The sequence below is a fragment of the Lynx rufus genome, unplaced genomic scaffold (assembly GCF_022079265.1).
Source record: "Lynx rufus isolate CCGP_SWC_20201006 ecotype Redwood Valley unplaced genomic scaffold, mLynRuf1.p SCAF_23, whole genome shotgun sequence".
NCBI classification, from domain to species: Eukaryota; Metazoa; Chordata; class Mammalia; order Carnivora; family Felidae; genus Lynx; species Lynx rufus.
The window spans coordinates 13,405,204-13,421,408 of record NW_025814838.1 but is presented as its reverse complement, the minus strand read 5'-3'; the positions used below and the strand labels follow the sequence as shown (position 1 = coordinate 13,421,408).

General features: G+C 46.5%; 1 long non-coding RNA gene across 1 annotated transcript; it reads left to right on the top strand.

Annotated features, from left to right (window-relative positions):
* Positions 1-1,321: 1,321 nt before the first annotated feature.
* On the top strand, positions 1,322-15,936 carry LOC124517906 (uncharacterized). Its single transcript, XR_006963593.1, has 3 exons — positions 1,322-1,553; positions 12,148-12,215; positions 15,506-15,936. It is a non-coding gene; the product is annotated as an uncharacterized LOC124517906 (long non-coding RNA).
* The last annotated feature ends 269 nt before the right edge of the window (positions 15,937-16,205 follow it).

Sequence of the window (16,205 nt, the reverse complement as noted above, 5' to 3'; positions counted from 1 at the left end):
CATTAGCAGAATATAAGATGACCTATTCTCTCCCACAACCTCACTAACAGTAGTATTGTTGTGCCTTTTATCATCAGTACGCCAAGTTCAAGTGCCATTTTACTTAGTGCATATTTCTTCAGTGACAATGAGGTTCAGTTTTTTCATGTTTTCTGGCCATTTGTTCTTGAGTATGTATATGTGTGTGTGTGTGTGTGTGTGTGTGTGTGAATTGTGTATTGGTGTCTATTCCCCCTTTTATCCATCAAATGTTCTTCTCTTATTTATTTGTGCAAGTTCTATCTGTGGAGGGTTTTAACGTTCATGAGCATTGCGTACATTTTTCTAAATTTGTCTTTTGTCCTTTTTTCTATGCTTTTTTGCCTTCCAGATTTTCAAAATTGCCTATGTTGTCAAATCTTTCAGTATTTTCAAAATTCCCTTCTCATTGGAGAATATATATCCCAATATATAGGCTTTTCAACTGAAAGCCTAAATTTTCTTCTGGTATTCTTTCTTTCTTTCTTTCTTTCTTTCTTTCTTTCTTTCTTTCTTTCTGTTTTTCTTTCTTTCTTCCTCTCTTTCTCTCTTTCTTTACATTTCCATCTCTGTTCCATTGACAACTCATGTCAGGTGGTGATGGAGCTAACTTTGTTCTAAATGGCTAGCCAGCTGCCAGCACCATTTGTTGAAAGAATATTTTCTTTACTTGCTAGTGCAAATTAGCACCTTTGTCCTCCTGTATTTATGTTTATATTTGAATATGGTCTGTGCTTCTAATTCTGTTCCTATTATGAAGATTGTGCCTATATAAGACCCTGTGAGTTTAATTATCGTTTCATAATAAGTTTGGATATACATTTTTGGACAGATACCTCCCTAACATTATGCTCTTTGGAATTTTTATTGGCTAACTGGCCATCCGTAAGCACTTATCCTTCCGGATGGACATTTGGGGTCAATTTTCCAACAAATGTCATGTTTTGATTTTTATTAGAATTACGTTACACTTGGGGCGCCTGGGTGGCGCAGTCGGTTAAGCGTCCGACTTCAGCCAGGTCACGATCTCGCGGTCCGTGAGTTCGAGCCCCGCGTCGGGCTCTGGGCTGATGGCTCAGAGCCTGGAGCCTGTTTCCGATTCTGTGTCTCCCTCTCTCTCTGCCCCTCCCCCGTTCATGCTCTGTCTCTCTCTGTCCCAAAAATAAATAAACGTTGAAAAAAAAATTTAAAAAAAAAAAGAATTACGTTACACTTATGTTCTTTGGGTGATTATAGACACCCTTACAATGTTGGGAAAATGGCTCGTTTTACTTTACTTGTGTCGAAGTCGGGTTTTTTTTTTTTGGTTCTTTGCTAGGATTTGGTGGTTTGAGTCCTATAAATCCTTGACGCATTTCTTGCCAAGTTAATTCAAAGTTATTTGTTGCCATTGCAGACTGTGATTATACTCCCTTTCCTCCCCCCAGCCTCTCATCATTCTGCGGCATTAACGTTTACGACTTTTATAACTGGCTACCTCGCAGAGCTCTAACTCATCTTAACGTTTTCTCGGCTGGTTCCTTTGGATAATACAGGTAGGCCATCATTGCATTCAAAAATAATAATAGTAGGGTGCCTGGGTGGCTCGATCAGTTAAGCATCCAGGTCTTGACGTTGGTCATAACACTGAGCCCTGTATCGTTCTCTGCCCTGAGTGTGGAGCCTCCTTGGGATTCTCTCTTCCCCTCTCTCTGCCCCTCCCTTACTCATGCACTCTCTCTCTCTCTCTCTCTCTCTCTCTTTCTCTCACTCTCAAGATAAATGAACTTAAAAAAAAAATTGCAACCCCACCCAAGAGGAAGGCGCTGGGGTGGGTTTAAAAAATAATAATAATAATGGTAATTTTGTCCCCTTTTCAATATTTATGCCTCTTTCTCTATTTCTTTTTTTTTTTTTCTTCAACATTTATTTATTTTTTGGGACAGAGAGAGACAGAGCATGAACGGGGGAGGGGCAGAGAGAGAGGGAGACACAGAATCGGAAACAGGCTCCAGGCTCTGAGCCATCAGCCCAGAGCCCGACGCGGGGCTCGAACTCACGGACCGCGAGATCGTGACCTGGCTGAAGTCGGACGCTTAACCGACTGCGCCACCCAGGCGCCCCTCTATTTCTTATCTCTATTTCTCTATTTCTTATTCTTACCCATTCTCCAGCATGGTTGGAGAATTCAGATGCCCATGGGCCCAGGCAAGTAACATTAATGCATGAATTGGGCCAAACTGAGGCCTTTGGCAAACAGAACACAGATCTTTTCTCAAGGGGGAAGTCCATACTTAGCTCTGGCCAATTTTTGCTGTTTGGGGAATAGCTCTCATGTTGACAGATGGTCAGATTTAAAGAAAAAAAAAAAAAAAAAAAAGGATGCCAAAGATCACTTATAATGTGAAATCTGTAAGAATCTTAAATGTTGAAAATGAATTCAACGTTTTTAAACATCAGGCAAGTCAAATGTAGACTGACAGGTTCAACCCAGGCTCACAATGTGCCCCACTTTAGCTGAAGCTTCCAGAATTTAAGAACATATTGAGTTGGACTACTAGACGTTCTTGCCTTATCTTTTATTAATTAGCAAAAGTGCCTCCAATTATTTGACCAATTAGCCTTTTCGTAGTCTCTTGGGTTTATTGTTCTTCATATTAAGCCTCTGACTCTGTCCAATTAAAATTTTTTTAATGTTTATTTTATGCTTGAGAGAGAGAGAGAGGCAGAGCACGAGTGGGGAAGGGGCAGAGAGAGAGAAAGACACAGAATCCGAAGCAGGATCCAGGCTCTGAGCTGTCAGCACAGAACCCAACATGGGGCTCGAACTCACAAGCTGTGAAATCATGACCTCAACCGAAGTCAGACACTTAACTGACGGAACCACCCAAGCACCCTAACCTCTGTCCGGTTTAATAGGAGTATTGCAAGAAGAAAGAAAGTTGACTTCTGTTAGCTGATATGGTTTTCTTCTGTGACCTGTGTGATGAATCCATACATTTTCTATTATTGAACTATCCTTGCATTTGTGACTGATGGAACTAAACTGTACTCAGTCATGTTATATCATTCTTTTAAATATACAGTCGTGTTCCATCTTCTGTTTTATTTGATGATTATGAAATAGGAGGCACTCAACTGGTTTTTTTTTTTTTTTAGCAGCAAGATTCACCTATTGCCCCTCTGTCTCATACTGCCACTGTCCCCTCCTTGATTTCCTCTGGTAAATGGTGTAATATGCTGTTTTGAGGGAAGGGAGGGGCCATCACACTTTATCACACCCACTAGATGTGCTTGTGCATTGGTAGATGATGGCTTGGATTTTGTTTTGCTGGGGGAATGAGGTTAAAGCTAGATTGTTCTCCATAAAGAAATCTTATTTTGGGGGTGCCTGGGTGGCTCAGTCAGTTAAGCGTCCGGCTTCGGCTCAGGTCATGATCTCACGGTCTATGGGTTCAAGCCCCGCGTCAGGCTCTGTGCTGACAGCTCAGAGCCTGGAGCTTGCTTCGGATTCTGTGTCTCCCTCTCTCTCTGCCCCTCCCCGACTCATGCTCTGCCTCTCTCTCTCTCTCTCTCTCTGTGTCTCTCTCTGTCTCTCTCAAAAATAAGTAAATGTTAAGAAATCTTGTTTTTTAGAGGCTCTGTGATTGGGAGAAGACCTTAAACAACAGGACAGAGACGTGTAAGAGTATCTGCTGTGGCTTGAAACGTGGTTCCTTTCTCTGATGTCCCACCAAACTATTAATGAATTATCTACTTGTCTTCAGTGTGCTGTTGGGTTGGATCTTTTGGGACAGTGTGACAAAGTGCTAAGCAGCCACTCCCTTAGACCCGGGCCCCGGGCGGCTTTACAAGGCTTTGCTCTGTCCCTCTTTTCGCCACACTCCTCCCCAGCAGGTGGGGACACCACAGGCCCTGCAAGTAAGCGCAGACCTATCTGGGTTGGGAATTCTGGGGGCCTGCATGTCCCCTGCCTTCTAGACCATGTTCTGAATAGCCAGGACCCAGAATTTTCTACCTAAATGGTGCTAGCCTGTACCCAGCACTGGTGCCGGCCTCTTTCCTAGGTCCATCCTCCCCAGGGAGAACCGCACTACAGACATTTGCACCCCTGGGCCTGATCAGTGACCAAGCACAGTGGGTTGTGTGGAGTACAGACGAAGCCCGGACACGCGGGCTGGAGTGTCCGCAGTATTCCCACAAGGCCCGTTATGATGTAGGAAGGAGCCAGGAGCCATGAGGAAAGGGCATTCAAGTGTCTTTACAACAATAATATTTCAGACCACCAAGGAGCTTGAAAGAATTATAAATCCAAGCTTGGCTCCCCAAGTGGTTAGGAAAATACATTCATCAACGGAGAAGTAGAACAATTTTTTTTTTTTTAAGTTCTTATTTATTTTTGAGAGGAAGAGGGAGCGCGTGTGCAGGAGGGGAAGGGGGAGCGGCAGAGAGGAGGGGAGGGGCAAAGAGAGAGGGGGAAGGGCAGAGAATCTGAAGAAGGTTCCACACTGCCGACAACAGAGAGCCCAAAGCGGGGCTTGAACTCAACGAATCGTGACCTGAGCCACAGTCAGACACTTAACTGACTGACTGAGCCACCCAGGCACCCGGTTTAATAATTTTTAAACACAGTTTTATTTATAGCTTTAAAAACTTTAGCCATATGGCATATGGCCCCCTGGCCCCACAGTTGCTTGGGGGAAGCCCACTGCTGAGGCTACCCTTCGAGGCCATCTGGGGGAGACCTCAACAGGAAGCAGTGCTGGGACTTTTGTAACACAAATAGACTGAAGTCACCAAAGAAATAGGAGAATCCTTACCTCCCTATCTATACGGGTCTCCTAGCGCTGCCATAACAAAATACCACAAACTGGGGAGCAAATATATGCTTGGACAGCTCTCCATAGTTTGAAGGCCAGCAGTCCAAAATCAGGCCGTCACCAGGGCCGTGTGCCTTCCAGAAGCTCTAAGGGAGAACCTTCCTTGCTTCTTCCAGCTTCTGGTGGCTGCCAGAAATGCCTGAAGTTCCTGCCACATGGCTGTGTCACTCCAATCTCTGCCTCGGCATTCACATGGCCTCTTTCTTCTGTCCCCGTGTGTCCTCTCCTCTTCTTAGAAGGACACCAGTCATTGTGTTTAGGCCTACCCTAATCCAGTAGGAGCTCATCTTAATAACTATGTCTGGTGGGGGGGGGGGGTGCCTGGGCCCCCCCCCTCCCCCCGTCGGTTAAGCATCTGACTCTTGATCTTGGCTCAGGTCATGATCTCACGGTTCATGAGTTCAAGCCCTGCATCAGGCTCTGCGCTGACATTACAGAGCCTGCTTAGGATTCTTGCTCTATCCCTCTCTCTCTGCCCCTCCCCCCCCAAAATAAAAGACCCTATTTCTAAATAAGGTCACATTCTGAGGTTCCGAGTGGATGTGGATAGCGGGGGGAGGGGGGGAGACGGACACCAGGCAGTAGAGCCCGCTATCCCTACGTAGGTTTGGTCTATAATGTTCTCGTTCTCTCCCATAGCGTTTCTGTCTCTCCCTTCCTCTCTTCTCAGTATTTGTTTATCAGGGTTGGGTTAGATTTGAAGAACTAATTAGGACACTTTTAAACTTTCTCAGTCCCTAGGAACAACTAAATCAGTAGAAATTATCTCTTACCTTGAGGTTTGCCGGAATTCGCCCCCCACCCCCCAAATCATCGGAGCGCACACGTCTCATCACAGTGCCCAAGACTTCTTTAGCTGTCTCCTCTATGACTTTTTGTCTACTTGGGTTTTCTCTGCCTACTCTTGAGTGAATTATGTGGTCTTACTTTGGCTAATATTTTATCAGCGTAAATTTCAACATAGCAGGCTCTTCGTTAGCTTTAATCTCCTTCCATGTCTTCGTTTCTAGTCCCTTCTAGACTCAATCTAGCACTATTTATTTGTATTTTGTTTTCCTTATGCAACCTTGCCAGAAGTTTGTCTCTTTAATTGGTCTTTTAAAAGAATTAGGTCTTTGATTTTTCTTACCAACCCCTATTGTTTTTCTGTTTTCTAACTTGCTTACATCTGCTTTTTTTACTTTTCATTCTTTCCTTCTGCCATCTGTAGATTTATTTTCTTCGTTTTTTTTTTAAATTTTTTAAGGTTTATTTAATTTTGAGAGAGAGAGAGAGAGAGACAGAGCGTGAGCAGGCGAGGGGCAGAGAGAGAGGGAGACACAGAATCCAAAGCGGGATCCAGGCTCTGAGCCATCAGCCCAGAGCCTGACACGGGGCTCAAACTCATGAACTGTGAGATCATGACCTGGGCCGAAGTCGGACGCTCAACTGACAGAGCCACCCGGGCGCCCCTATTTCCTTAGTTTTTATCTCAGGGCTTAATTGCTCACTTTTAAACATTGTTTTATTTAATTACAAAATCATTCAAGCTTTCTCTTTTCTCCAAGGAGTAGCCAGAGAGATGAACACACTGTGAGAATGTTGTAGGTGGGGAGAAGCGCCTGGAAATAGAAACGACCACGCGCGCACTTCTCTGATGGGGACCTGGCTGTGCCTCCAGAAAGCCGGGTGAGCAGATAATGCATCACTGCTTTTCTGCTGGTGCTTCCTGCTAACCAGAGGGCCCACATGGTCCCTAATTGCTATAGATTGAATGTTTGTGTCCCTTAAAATTCATAGCTTGAAAACTAATCCCCAGGGTGCCTGAATGGCTCAGTCCGTTAAGCGTCCAACTGTTGATTTCGGCTCAGATCGTGATCTCACGACTCGTGGGATCGAGCCCCCACCTTGGGCTCTGAGCAGACAGCACAAAGCCTGCTGGAGATTCTCTCTCTCCCTCTCTCTTTTGGCCCCTCCACCACTCATGATTTCTCTCTGTGTTGTCTTTTAATTAATTAATTAATTGTTTTTTTTTTTTTTTTTAATAAAGAAAGAAAACGAATCCCCAGTGTGATGTAGCCCAGATGGGATCTTTGGGAGGAGTCTAGGTCATGAGGGTAGAGCCCTCATGAATGGGATTAGTGCCCTTAGAAAAGGGACCCCAGAGAGCTTTCTCACCCCTTCTGCCATGGGAGGATACAGAGAGGATGACCATATATGAACCAGGAAGTAGGCCCTCACCTTACACTAAATCTATCAGCACCTTGACCTTGGACTTCCAAGCTCCAGAACTGTGAACAATAAGTTTCCATTATTTATAAATCACCCGACTGTGATACTCTGTTATAGCAGCCTAAACAGACTAAGAGTCTAGTCAAGGACGGGACTCCCATCTTTCCAGCAGTTGGTACTGTAAATATCCCCTGGGCCTTTTGCAGGTAGTGGTCAGTGTAGAGGAAATACAAAGTTTGGGGGTGGGAACCCAAAGGTCAACTGCCAGACCTCCCTTCTTCAGTGGATGTAGATCTTTACTCCTCATCAGTTCATTGCAGAGTCTCAGTCCTAGACTCCCGTTCCTAAAATGATACATAATAACAAACGTCTACTGATCTTTCCCTATGTGCCAGATACTGCCGCTTAGTTCATTTTTTTTAACAGCTTTATTGGAGTAGAATTTATATATGGTTAGATTGGCCCATTGTGAGTGTACAACTCACTGATTTTCAGAACATGTGTAGAGTTGTGCAGTCACTATCACAATCCGGTTCTAGAACATTCCGTCACTTCCCAACGCCACCTCAAACCTAATTGCAGTCAATTCCCACTCTCCCTCTCAGTCCCAGGCAACCACGGAACTGCTTGCTGTGTTTACAAAATTGTCTTCTCTGTACACTTCAGAGAAATTGAATCTTTCAATCCATGATCTTACATCTGGATTCTTTTCACTCCATATGTTGCCGAGGTTTGTCTATGTGGTAGCATGTATTGGCATTTTGTTCCTTTTTTATTGCTGAGTAGTATGACCTTGTAAGGATAGACCGTGTGTTGTGTATCTAGGTACCGGATGATGGCCATCTGGTTTGCTCCAGCTTCGTAGCTACCATGAATGACACTGCTGGGAACACACACACATCCAAGCCTGTGCGTGGACATACCTTTCATTTCTTTGGGGCAGATACTTTGTTGAAGTTCCGGGTGGTACGTGAGCTTATGTTTCACTTTTTAAGAAACTGTCAAGCTGTTTTCCAAAGTGGCTGCGCTATATTACATTCCCGCCAGCAATATAGGAGGCACCGGCTTTCTCCACATCTTTGCTAACACTTGCCATTGTCTGTTTTCCTGATTACAGCCATTCTTGTGGGTGCATGGCAGTATCTTAGTTGTGCTTGCTTTTTTTTTGTTGTTTTTAATTGAATCCTCCCTCCCACCAACAGTGTATTAGTCAGGATAGGCTAGGTGATGGCAGTAAGAAACAACCCCCAAACCTCATTGGCTTAAAACAACAAAGATGTGTTTCTCACTCATGCTACGTATCCAGTGATGATTAGAACCAGGGAGGAGGGGTGGTGCTCATCACAGACACTCAGGGACCCAGGCTGCTAGGAACCCCTGAAGTTAAAAAGCAAACCGCACACCAGCTTGCAAAGCTTCCCCCTGGTGGCAGGAAATCACTGTCATCATTTCGCTGGCAGGCAAGTCACATGGGTGTGGTTTGCTTCAAAGTGCATAAAAAGTATAATATTGACTTTATCACATGCCTAGAGAGGAAGGGGAATTGGAATATCTGTGAACAGACTGATGGCTTTTCACAAATACTAAGAGGCAGATACTATTATCACTATTTTACCAACCTCAAAGGTCAGAAATGAAGTGCCTGGGGGAGGATTCATAGCTAATAAATGGAACCAAGGCACTCCGACTCCCAAGCCTGCATTCTCAACTACTACATTAGTTTCCATTGAGATACTGTTAATTACGGATAGATTTTTGAGACATCCCCATTGGGGGAGGAGGTGAAAAATTTAGGCACAGGCTTTACTTGATGTCACAGTGGGATAGATCACAGGTCTAGAGAGATCCATACTGTGGTCACCAAGTTCTATTGGATATTGGCTTCTGCTTCAGACTGGGGCCCATGTATTCCCATCTCAAATGGTAGAGAAGACCCATATCCTGTCACTACCCTTATAACCACAGGTCGTATCCTTCTGCCCACGCCCCAAGCAAGTACCATGTTTTGCTCCAGAAAAATCAAGACCCAAGAGCCCTGTGTGATTGGATCCAATCGAATAAACTTCTTGGAAACCAACAGAAATGCTGATAGAGGGTCCGTTTTAGTGAGTAGGCATAGATTCAGGTAACTCCTGGCAGGCTTGGTGCGAAGGTGGCTGGGGGGTTCCAGGCATGTGCTGAGTGCCTTACGATGCCCAGGCATGCAGGCTGTAGGCTCAGACGTCTGTTGGCTGGCCATGAAACCTGTGCAAGGTGCTCCAAGCCTCAATTGCCTCCTGTGTAAACAGGAATAATGCGCAGAAGGATCCTTTCCACAGGGCTGCTAGGATTTAATCAGAAAACGTGTCAAAAGTACTTAGCATGGTGCCTGGAACTTAGTAAGGTTCAATGTTGTGTTGATAATAGCAATAGCATCTTGGGGCGCCTGGGTGGCTTAGTCGGGTAAGCGTCTGACATCGGCTTAGGTCATGATCTCACGGTTCATGGGTTCGAGTCCCACATCGGGCTCTGTGCTGACGGCTCAGCCTGGAGCCTGCTTCAGATTCTGTGTGTCCCTTTCTCTCTGCCCCTCCCCACTCATGCTCACTCTCTCTCTCTCTCAAAAATAAATAAACATTAAAAATTAAAAAAAATAATATACCAATAGTGTCTTAAGTCATCATCAAAGCATTGAGGTAGATGGAGACAGGAAATTCTCCAGATGTGGTGCTCAGGGATTCGCTGGTCTTTGAAGCATGTTCTTGACTGACGTCATCCTTGGATAACCTTACCCACCTCTGGTCATACCCTGCTTCTGTCAACACTGGTCCAGGGCCATGTATGATACATGGAGGCAAAGGGAGGTAATTTGAGAAAAATAAGATAAGAATAGGCAGGAGAGACAGTAATTTCCTGGAGTGTAGAAACAGCGTAGCACTGTGGTTAAGAACGCAGTTCTGCCTTTTTACTAGCGCTGTGACCCTGAGCAGTTCACTTACCCCGTCTGGCCTTCTATCTAGGAGAGCTCATGAGGTGAGGCCATCAAGGCAACTTTACTTTTGTCGCATCTTAGCTCTTTCAAATTTCAGTGGGGTACATCCTTGTCCTGGCCGTGCATGAGAACTTCAGGCAGGCACCATGACTTTACTTTTCATGCCTAATTTTTTAATTAAAGTCCTATGATTTCTAGGTCACAGATTAGTCTCATTTCCCAAATCAGAGTGTCGTGTCCAGTACGTTAATCAACACTTCAAACTTTATTTAAAAATAAGCCTCCTCTCCTCTTCCTCCACCTGAGGCCCACCATAACGGGCCGCTGGCCTTCAGGAAGAAGGAAATAGACGCTGTCTTCCCCCAAAATGTACACACAAGAGGTTGGAAGAGAGAAGATGTAAGGCAAAATGAGGGTGGGTGGGTGGGTGGAGTACCTACTTGACTATTAGAACCCAAAGATGGTGTCGCCCCCTCTCGGTATGCTCAAGTATCACACGGGGTAATGGGCGGGTGCTGGACAGTCCCCAGCGTTGACAGGGTAACTCACACCAGGGACTCACTAACACTCCTCCGAGTCTGATGATCCGCCTCCAGCCTCTGTCTGATGAGGGCTCAAGGCCCTTCTAGGCTGCCCTGCCAGACACTCTCTAAGGTGACCCATTAGGCAGCTTGCTCACGTGAGGCCGCAGGAAAACATGTACAGTCTTCGCCAGAATGAGCGTTGGGCTCGTAAATTTCCTGGCCACGTTTCTCACCCTCTGGACTTCTCAGCAGTGAGTCAGGCACGGTTCCCTGTGTCTCCATCTCTGTAGCAACAGGATGGCTCATCAGACTCTCCATAGTATCTCAAAGAAGCCACTCTCCCCAGGCTTGAGATGCACAAATAGGTTAAACACCCCCACCTTGCTCACATACGTGTGTGTGTGTGTTGGGAGGTGGATGACAGCATGGTATTTGTAAAAAAAAAAAAAAAAGGAGTAAAATCCTCTCTTCATACCTATTGAGTCTTTTACATCTTCTTTGTGGTTTAGGGGTTTGTGAATGAGGGATTAGTATTTGAAACTGGTCGTCAAGTCTTTGCTGGGAAAAACCTACATCCACATCTGGCCACTCGCTTTGCAATTTCTGTTCAAATCTCCGAGTCTTGCCGGAACCTCCTAACGTACCATCCTATTATGTGTCAAGTGGGGATCTCATTCGTAGCTGCCCTGTAGGGTTTTTTTTAGGAGACGCAGCCACATAAATGCTCAGTGCCAAGCGCTGAGCGGAGTGCCCGACGCTTGGAAAGAGCTCAGCTACGTGCTGATGGTCTTGGCTCTGAACCCCCCTCGCCGAGCTGAGCACGTGCGTTCAATGAATGTTAATGATGACTTGTAAATAACTATCTCAAGGCAGAATAGGGTAAGGGCTAAGTAAGCACCTCAGTTCCATACTGTGGTAACCAAATGAAGCGGTAGGTGATTCTGACGGATACCGTGGGGGAGGCCTCAGCAGAGTGTTTGGGATTTCAGTAAACAGAGAAAGGAGCCATTGTGCAAGTGCACAGAAGCAGGCTGGTACGTGTTTCTGGAAGATTCCAACAGGGCGAGGAAAGAGCTCTCACTTGTGGGTGGGGCTGGGCTGTTGGTTTGGCCAAATCATGCTTTATTAGGGGCCGGCCGGCTCGGTTAGGGACTCTGTCAGCTGCACATGATAGGAAATCAGCCTTGACTGGCTTACGACAGCAGAGGGGAGATACTGGCTCCTGAAAGCCCAAGGCTGAAGGGCTGGTCCGCCTTTAAGTGCAGCTGGACTCAGGGTTCGAAGACCATCACCAGGACCTGTTTTTCTCAGTGCTGATTCCGTTCTCAGCCACGTTCCTCCTGGAGCGGCCAGATGGCTATGGCCCTTGCGAGGTGCCCACCTCCCCTGCCAATCCACAGGGAAGGTCTGTGTGTCTTGTGCCTAGCATTCCCAGAAGAAGTCCTGAGATTCAGGGTCATTGGCCCGACCTCGATCCCATGCTGACAGGGAGTTCCGGGCGTGGTCCGGACCCAGGCGATAAAACTGACAGATACAAACTCTGTGCACTTAATTTTGACTCCAGGAGGCTGCTCTTGAGCTCAACTGCCTGACTCCCCATCCTGACTCACCAGCCGTCTGACTTCGAGCAAGGTAATACTCAACCGGTGCCTCACTTTCTTCATCTGTAAAATAGAGATCATCATGGTCCTTAAGTCATAGGGGTTTTTAGAAAGATTAAGTGAGCTGTTGCGATGTTCTAGAACAGTGCTTGGAATGAGCCGGCCAAGTGCCGATTCGGTGATCACTGTTGTCCCTCCGGTGATTTGACTTGGTTGCCCCGTTGCTTGATGTCTCTTCACAGTTGTTCCAGGTCTTTCCACCCCAACTTGTCTGTCACGGTGATGTGATCACTGCACAGCTCGAGCGTACTACCCAGTGAGAGGCAAAGCAAAGCCATAGCAGGCTTGGAACACAGGCTGCCTTGCTCCCTACCAGACAGGTCCCCATGCCTGAGGACAGTCCTTTTAATTCGTAGCTCCAGGTCTGCCATGGAAACCCTAGCCATCTCTGTGTTTGGCAGCATGGGAGAAACCAAGAGGAAAGTCTACCATTTGGTCCCTTCCCTTAGGGAGTTTGCAATCTAATCTAAAAGACCAGAACACTCTGTCAAATACAACCTGAGCCAGGACCCATTCCCCGAGGGAAATGCCAAATTGTCCAGCCAGGGCGTTTATAGAGTGACATCCTTCCTCTCCGGCTCCCTCTCAGTTATAACGTGAATGAGAATTTAGAAAAAAAGAAACGAAGGAGACAGAATCAGGCCAAATCCCAATGTCTGACTCACCTGCTTCGCTCCTGGACCACACTTAACAACAAAAAGGACAACCCTTTTTCACGTAGTACCAGCGGGGTAACCTGAGAACATCCATTTAGCGCATCTGTCCCTGTGAAAAGGACCTTTCAGTGACACTGAGCTGAGTGTATCCTGCTCTATTTATAGGCACTGTTTGTTTAATTTGAGTCCGGTCTCTAAGAATAAATAATGAACTCATCCTGGGGACAAGCCAGAACCTACAACTCTGAGGCGACCCGTAAATCCCTTATTCCTTTCCTTCTGGTTCTAGAAGGGAGTTTGTAGTTCAAAAGTGAGCCACCTTTTGCTAGCTGGGTGGGGGTGGGCTTGACACCCAGGCATGTTTGGAGATTTGGTTTTATGGAGGTTTTTCATGGTGGGTTGGGGGGGAGATTTTTTGGTATTTGATTTGGGGTTGGCGATTGAAGAATGAGGTCTTGGAATCTCTGTCACCTCCGAAGGAGGGACAAAGACCAAATAGCTTGAGCCCTTGGTTGGTTAAATGTCAGATGCAAAACTACCCATTAGGACCCAGATGTCCACTGCAGACCCCAAAAATCAAAGTCAGAACCTCAACTTGCTGGTGACTCAGAAGAACCCATATGTTCTTAATTGGAGACAAACTCCTCGAAGCTACCGCTGAGTCTGAAGGGGATGACCTAAATTAAACCATTGGGTTTGATTCAGCACATTTGCATACTATGGCTCTCTGCCCCACCCCACCCCCCATTCTGCCTTTCCAGGAATTTATCCTTAAGAAGGTAACCAGCTTCTTTGGGAAGGGAAAGAACAGTGTCCATTCATTGATCTATTCTTCCACCATCTGCAGACTCTCTATTCTGTGGTAGATACTATTCTAGGCCTGGGAGATGCCTTGATGGAGAGGACAGGGTGGTCAGCCAGTGACGAGGTCTGATTCACTGTGAAAGATCCAGCCTGTTTGCTGTCTTCCAGCTGAGTCAGGCCGGCTGTAACGTGCTTTCCCAGCAGACCCCGAGTTCCATTCACTTATCCCCCCCTCCCATTCAAAAACTGTTCACGAGGCTCATTCTACAAGTTGGGCAAGGGGTTGGTTTACTTACACCACTGGACACGGTAGTGAGGTAATGAGATCATCTCCGCCTTTCAGAAGTTTGGAGTCCAGTGGGGAAGATGAGTCTTACTCAAATTATCACCTAAATATAGATATTATTACAAATGTTGGGGAGTCCAGGAGAACGAAGTTCAGAGTGTCTTGTGAGGGCCTAACAGAGGAATGATGGATCTGTTTGGGTGAGCGGAAAACCATCAACAGCAGAATACTTGAGATACTCCAGAAGGCATGCTGTCTGTGGAGTACAAGAACAACCGAGGTCTGTCTGCCGATGTGCTTTTGAGTTCCCGTTCTCTGGGCTGAGCCATCCACACTTACCGGATTGTCCTGAGGACTGTCACAGACAAGCAGGTCTCGGTAGCCTCGAGGAGTGTTTTTGTCCATCAAGAACATGCGGGTTCTTCTGAGTCACCAGCATGTTGAGGTTCTGACTTTGATTTTTGGGGTCTGCAGTGGACCAGGCGAGACATTCTTCTTCTTCGGGGACATTGTTCTCTCTCTGCCTCGGTGGAGAAAGGAGGAAACAATTCCACCCCACGCTGTTTCCGCGCTTTTACTTGTGAATGGTGGTGTTGCCACCATACTTAGACACCTGGATGGACAGGTGGCCCCAGGTGCCTCTCTACAGTTTCATGCCCTCAGATGTTCATATGCATTGGCCTAGGAAAGAAGCCATTGGTGCTACCCAGGTCCCTTTCCCTACTAATTAGGGTGCGACTTTGAACGCATCGCTTCTGCTGCCATGTTTTGGTAGGCACCAAGTTAAAGCCAGGACAAATGTAACAAGTTGCCCTGCTCTGGAAACGTTTACAAGGTCATTCAGAAAAGACTTCTCCTTCGTTGACCCAGCAAATATGTATTGAGTCCCTCCATTATGGCGGACACAGAAGCAGGAATTACGAGGGACACACATCAGTAGGACCAGCGCAGTCCCTGCTCTGTGGAGCTTACGGTCTAACAAAGGGGGAGAGATACTCAAGCCATCAAGGAACACGGTAATTTCAGATGGTTTTTATGCCCCAGGTGGGTCAGAGAAGGCTTCCAAGAAGGTGTGATGTTCAAGCAGAGTCCTGAATGATGAGATGGGGCCAACTCTGAAAAGATTTAAAGGAATTCTAGATCCAAGAGAAAGAGCAAGTGGAAAGGCTCTGTAGGAATAAGGTGACTGATTGGCTTGTCTAAGGAATGATCGATAAGAAGCCTGGAATGGCTGAATGTGCGGTGAGTGATAGGGAAGCCAGCGTGTAGAGTGTGAGTTTTATTTTGAATGCAGAGGAAGCTGGGGCACCTGGGTGGCTCAGTCAGTTAAGTGTCCAACTTCGGCTCAGGTCATGATCTCACGGTCCGTGATTTCGAGCCCCACGTCAGGCAGCTCGGAGCCTGGAGCCTGCTTCGGATTCTGTGTCTCCCTCTCTCTGCCCCTCCCCCGCTCATGCTCTGTCTCTCTTTCTGTCAAAAATAAATAAACATTAAAAAAATTTTTTTTGAATGCAGAGGAAGACTTTGGCAGGTAAACAGATGACCCTTCAGCCTGTACCTCCCTGTCTACCTGGGGGAGAGTCTGTTGCCTTGGTGCAATTTTGGGAATGATGGACCCAGGATTCGTAGAACTCAGAACCTCAGGTAAACGTACAGACAGAAAGAGATGTTGATGTTGGCCTCTTTCTGGATAGGAAAGAACTGTCACGTCTAACCTCAGGGGCCTTCCTGAGTACGGAAGGATCAAACAAAGTGAATAAAGTGCAGAACAGCCTCCTGCTTGCTGCTCAGCAGATCCATTCTGTCGCCTTTTGGGTCCAGTGCTTGAAATCTGTGGGAAACCACTGCTTTCCTGTTCTTGGGAATCTGGTTTGGCTTAATCGGATCAATGTGTATTTCACCTTCCTGCCCCATACCAAAATGATTGGCTTGGGGATGGTCATATAACCCAGTCATAGCCAACGAAACACAGGAGGACACTTCTTGGTAACTTGTGGCAAAAAGAAGGTTCCTCTCTCTTCCTTGGGAGCCACCCGTATGAGGATGTGAGGTCTAGACCCACTGCTGCAGCCATTTGTGATCACGGGGGAAGATTCTAGAAGTGCTAAAGGTTGTTGGGGAGCACAGACTGGTGCCCGAGGTTGAAGCCAACACCACAGAACACGGAGCCGAGAGAGGGAGAGAACCGAGTCTTTGGGACGGCACAAAAAACCCC